Here is a 6,563-nt window from a genome sequence, read left to right on the forward strand (position 1 = left end):
TATATTATAAATTAAAAATGCACAAAATTGATCTCTAAAATAAGGTGTTAGAAAGCCTTTAAAATTCTGTATGCGTTATTATCAAAGGTGAGTGCTATAGCATTAAAAAATATTTAAACTAACAAGATAGGACCTGGTGGAACACTAGAACTTGCTGTCCCAGGGAATACTCAGCCCTGAAAGTTGGTCCCCATTCTATCCTACAACTGTAGATACATGCCTTGGCTCAGCCACCATCAATGTGGAGTTGGGTATACACTATTTCCCCTCTACATGGGACAGTAGAAGTGCCACCAAACAATGAACCTGACCATGAAAAAGGCAATATTCTGGAATAAGGGGTTAGAAATGGCTGACTAGAAGAAGAGTCACATTGTAAGAGCTGAGGAAATATACATTGGGAAGAATGATCTGGAATATCCAATATAGCTGAGTAGAAGAAGAGCCCTGTCAGAGAGACTCAGAAAGCAACACAAAATACAAATAGGGAGAGAAGCTATGTTAAAAGGAAAGAGCCATAAGAGATGGATTAACCAAACTCAATGTGGTGATCATGTCCGATTTCGATTCTAACCCAAAGAACACTACTCCAGACAACTGTACAACATTCCATAAGGAAGAGAAAATGACACAGGAACTGAGAGACTCAGCAGCAATTGGAACCTGCAAGGGAAATATGGGATAATGCGCCCAAGGTTGCCTTCCACAATAAACAGTGACAAACCACTCAGAGTATCCCACACACCTCATTCAAACACACCCCATACTTCTCCCTACATTTCAACTACCTCATTGTGGAACAATCACCAATAACAGTCATATTCTGCATAAAAAATAGATAAAGAGGGGAAGTATAGCTGGAAGGAATAGCACATAAAGTATTGACTAATTGAACCTGTTGATGCTGTTATAACCAAAAGTAATTCTTTGAGCAAAACATAGGAACAGATTCCAAATTACTTAAAGTAAATGATGCAGTAAGTACTTGAACTGGACATACAAAGTTGAAAATTATTTATAGGGAGGCAGTATTCCACTAAAAATCTCCCTACAAATTACAAACTCTCCTCATGTTTTCAGTCTTCAATCTGTAGTCCTCCCCCATAAAAGGAGGGAGGAAGAGGTGGAGGCATAGAGATATCAATATAGATGTAGATATATCAAGCACAGCTACACATATGTACATAAGGAAGCAAGACATTAGAAGATCTATGGGTTCATGCTACTATCCAAGGCAGACCAAGGGGTTACAAAGGGAAGAAAAAAAATACCTAATAGCAGAACTCTATGAAAGACTCATACAAGGGACAAGGAAAATAAATGAGTTCAAAGAAAAAATGAATCAAGAGTTCACAGAGGTTTTATTCAATATACCCATAGTGAATTTTAGGAAAATAGGTAAAAAAAAATTGAGCTAACTGAGTCAGTTTAAAATTTAAATAATGGGTTTCACACATGCAAACATCATATTATCTCCTTATTATGAGACACTGAAAGAAAAAATAAAATCTGAAGGGTATAGTAGGTACTGTTAAAAGGGAATGAACCTGTTTAAAAGGAAAGAGTTACTGCATTGAGGAGAAGTGCTGGAGAGGGAGTCGGGGAAAGAGATTTCGCTATGTATGTAAGCAGGATGGTTTGGACAACTTTACTGTGAATTTCTGCTGGTCCATGGAATGGTCAATGGAATGCTTAATTTGTTTTGCCTTCGCTTTTCAGTTCTTTTTCCTTTTTCTTTCTTTTTACTTTCTTATATTTGTTTTTCTTTTTCTTTCTTCTTCCAATTTTGCATGCATATATCTGGTAAGCTCAACAACTATTTGAAGACAATGATATATACAGTACAAAAATGCTATGAAATTCATGTTTTCTTTAGTAAAATTCTGTATCATTTGTAATTTTTTGTTTTAATATTATTTTATAGTCTTTAAAGATATAAATAAAAGTTTCAACAACAGCATGGAATCCTCAAAACATCTTATACAGAAATATATAAAATATAAATCTACAATTTATAAATTGTGAAAATGACCAATATGAAGGCATAGTGTCTGATATTGAGGATAAAATAGTGCATTATGATGAAAAGCTCAAAAGAAAACATAAAAGAGAAGACTACAAGCAACTTCTAGATGTCAATAAGACCAATCTGAGGAAACCGGTGTTAGAGAAAAACTAGAAAATATTACAGACAGATTTACTAACATGTTCACATAGATCATAGAGTAAAAGTTTCCCAAGTATAAGAAAATAGCTTAAACTACAAGTGAAGCTTATAGAACATGGAACAATTCTGATGACAAAAGAAGTTCACCAAGGTATAGCCTTATTAAATTACCAGGCAGTCACTAAAATTCCAAAATTTTAGAATCAACCAGGTAAAAACAAAAACTGCATAGAAAGGTAAAGCAACTAGAATCACATCAGACCTATCAACCCCTGGAGGCGAGGAGAGCATAGAGTAAAGAATTACAAACCATAAGAACAAATAACTTCCAAGCCAGACTAACATATACAGCAAAGGCATTCTTCAAAATAGATGGAGAAATAACGTATTTCTATGACAAAAGACCAGACTGAATATTATGTGAGAACTAAACCAGCTCTTGAGAAAATACGTAGGAATATTATGACAAAAATCTCAAAATAGGCAGAGTTACAAGATTAAAAAGTTATTGAGATCAATGAATAAATATCAAGCAAGAATAAAGGATTCACCAGTGAATAAAAAAGTCAATGGTAGTAAATAATCAACAATTCTCAATAATATCTCTCAATGTTAATGGCTTCAATTCTCCAATTATAAGACATAGATTGGCAGACTGGATCAAAATAAAACAAAACAATAGCTACAACAGCAATGATGAAAAACCAATCCAACTGTCTGCTCCACTCAAGAAACACTTCAAAATGAAAAAGATATTCTTCACTAAATACATATGCTTAAGGACAGTGCACCCCCAATTGAAGCAGATGCAGCCATTCTAACATCAGAAATGCTAAGCTTCAAGTTGAAACTGATTATAAGTGTCAAACATGCTCATTGCATACTAGTTAAAGAATAATCCAACAAAGAGAGATACCATTAATAAATATATATGCACCAAATTCTGGGTATCTCATCTTCATAAAACAAAAACTACTGAGATTAAGTGGTCAAATATTCACTAATACAATCATAGTGGAATTTAACACCCTGCTTTCACAAAGGGATAGATCAACTAAATGAACACTAATAAAGTAGTATCACAGCTGAACACTGTCCTTAAGCATATATATTTAATAGGAATGTACAGAGTATTTTACCCCTCTGCCACAAACTATACCTTCTCTTCAGTAGTATAGAGTAATTTTTAGTAGTGAGTTATCCGTAGGACTGGCAATGTCTATTATGGACTGCTTGACTATATTGGAATATTTTTGCTGAATTCACACACCTACAATATTTAAATGACAATGAAATACCCTTTTATGACAAATCTAAACAAAAAATGGGATACAAATGAATGACAATTTTGTATCTGTATATTCAAAATAGTTAGGATAGATATACAGATACTCTTAATTCAATGAATAGAAAGATTTATTTTAATAGTGTTTGTGGACAAGATATCATGTCTGTATCTTGTACAACAAATAACCACTAAGACAACAATATGCAATGTATTAATTATTAAAACTGTCCTACCAATCAGTTTTGAAACTGTCTCATTGCTATTTGTTTCTCAATAAAATTATTTTTTAAAAAAAGTTGTTGACTTGAGCCCTTTACAGCTCAACATATAAATATGGCTTTACTTTTTATACTTTGTTTTTATTATTTTCTGCTGGATGGTTAAGACCAAGATAAAGCAAGACCTATATAAAAAGAAATGTAACTTTTGTATCTGACAAGGTTAGTCAAATCCCCTCAAGATTTACCCTGAAACCCTGTACTGCAGTTTGTAGGTCCTTTGTCAGTGTCAACCATGTGAATGAGTCACAGCCATTGCTTGACCAATTTGTTCTCTGTGAAAGGCTGAGAGAATGTTTTCTTCCCATGTGACTCTCCTTAAGCACACTCTACATCCTCTATCAGTTTCCTCTGTAGCCCCATAATCTCCTTGATCAGAAAATTTGGGACACAACTGAGTTTACATAATGTTACAGTACAGGTTCATTTATGTCCTGAATCCTCACTTACCTTGAAGGGCTAGGGCCAAAATGTTGGCTGTCCTTGTAGCCTTTTTTTCTCTAATTTTTGGTCTGCAAACTTAAGTTGTTAGTCCTCCAGAAAAGAAGCTTAATGACATGATTATCGAATAACATAGACAGTTGATCTTAACCTCACTATCTGTCTGAATATTAAACATCTTAGACATAACATGGAACAGGTATTTTAAATCAAGTATTGATATGTTAAACTTTAAATCCCTACAGAATGTGAAGGAAAAAAAGACAAAAGAAATAAAAATATTTTTAAAAATTGGAATAAACAATTACATATTTTTAAATGGAAGTTTAGAAATTCTACCATATACAGTTTTGTAGCAAGACAGTCCTATGACATTTTTTCTTGTCTCTTGTTTTCATTTATTACCCTTTTTAAAAAAAAACAAACATTTACTTGAGAGACAGTATAGCAGTAACTGATATGACATGACAAGCAGTACATATTTAGAAGACCAGAATGACAGGCATTTCAAGCATGACCCTAGTATTACACATTGCTATTTAGTGTTGTTGCTCAGTTTACAGGTATCAGCATATAAAGTTAGTCAGGGTGAGAATCCTAGCAATTAACTGCTAGTTTCAAAGACCTGCTGAACATTCTCAGGATCACTGTCTTAACCATCTTGTGCATATAAATGTATGATGTTGCCCCTGTCATGTTTCCTAGCTTCTCTCCTTGCCCTCTCTTCATTGTCTAATCCTTAACTTCTCGCTTTCTTTTCAACTGTGTTATATCTTTTTATTTATATTTCTTCTTTTGAGTTCTTACACTAGGGAGACTATACGATATTTATACATGTGGGTTTGGTTTATTTCACTTATGAGTATATCTTCAAGTGGTATCCACTTAAGTATAAAGGCTTTGAGTTTATCATTCTTTATAGCTGAGTAATACTCCATTGTATAAAAATGTCACATCTTCTTTATCCATTCCTCAGGTGTCCTGAAAATTTCTGAAAATATGTATTAAGAAATTAATTCAAATAATGTAGGAACATACACATATTGTATGCAAGATGAATTTATTTCAGATACACAATGGTAGTTTAGTTTTTGATAATCAATTTTTGGTGAATTAGAAATACATTATATGGTCATGGAAACAGATACAATGGAAGTGTCAGAGTTGCTGCAGCTGAGGCCAGATCTGAGAAGTGTGCACCCCGACACCCACCCCACATGTATTCCTGGTTCCTTGTGGTTCTAAGTCCAAGATGGCCAGTCTCATGGATCAGCTGATTGTGAATCTCCTTAAGGAGGAACAGGTGCCCCAGAATAAGATCACGGTTGTCAGGGTTGGTGCTGTTGGCATGGCCTGTGCCATCAGTATCTTAATGATGGACTTGGCGAATGAATTTGCTCTTACTGATGTCATGGAATACAAACTGAAGGGAGAGATGATGGATCTCCAACATGGCAGCCTTTTCCTTATGACACCAAGAATTGTCTCTGGCAAAGACTATAATGTAACCACAAACTCCAAGCTGGTTATTATCACCGCTGGAGCATGTCTGCAAGAGGGAGAGAGCCTTCTTAATTTGGTGCAGAGTAATGTGAACGTCTTCAAGTTCATCATTCCAAATGTTGTAAAGCACAGTCCCAATACAAGTTGCTTCTTGTATCCAACCCAGTGGATATCTTGACCTGTATGTTTAGGAAGCTAAGAGGCTTTCCCAAGAACTGTGTTATCAACAGTGGTTACAACCTGGATTCAGACCAGTTCTGCTACCTGATGTGACAAAGACTGGCCGTGCACTCACTGAGCGGCCTGGCTGGATCCTTGGGGAGCATGGGTACTACAGCGTCCCTTTGTGGATTGGAGTGAATGTTGATGGTGTCACCATAAAGAATCTGCACCCTGAGTTAGGAACTGTTGGGGGCAAGGAGCATTGGAAAGAGGTTTGCAAACAGGTAGTTGACAGTGCTTATGAAGTGATCAAACTGAAAGGCTACACATTCTGGGCCATTGGACTGTGGGTGGCAGATTTGGCAGAAAGTATAATGAAGAAAGTTAGGAGGGTACATGCAATTTCTACCATGATTAAGGGGCTCTATGGAATCAAGGATGATTTCTTCCTTAGTGTTCCTTGATCCTGGAAGAAAATAACCAGGTACAGAAAGAAGTGAATGTCACCTCTATGGAGCCTAGCTCCCTGCCTGGTCTTTGCCATACAAGCACCTTCTAAAGAGAGTGGCCCTAGGGGTGGTGGGGCACCTACCTGCCCAGCTGCTCTCCCTGCCTGCCTGTATTGCTTTTCTGTGCCTCCTACCCAGGAACCCTGACTAGGAGGGGAAGAAGATCCACTACCCTGTGAGCCTGAGGAAGCCTCTGCCTGGGGTTTTCCAGAGAG

At 36.1% G+C, this 6,563-nt stretch overlaps 1 pseudogene; it reads left to right on the forward strand.

The window, feature by feature from the left end:
• Nucleotides 1–5,405: 5,405 nt before the first annotated feature.
• LOC101591508 lies at nt 5,406–6,303 on the forward strand (annotated as a pseudogene).
• Nucleotides 6,304–6,563: the final 260 nt, after the last annotated feature.

Source organism: Octodon degus, unplaced genomic scaffold (assembly GCF_000260255.1).
Source record: "Octodon degus isolate 3935 unplaced genomic scaffold, OctDeg1.0 scaffold00041, whole genome shotgun sequence".
Lineage (NCBI taxonomy): Eukaryota > Metazoa > Chordata > Mammalia > Rodentia > Octodontidae > Octodon > Octodon degus.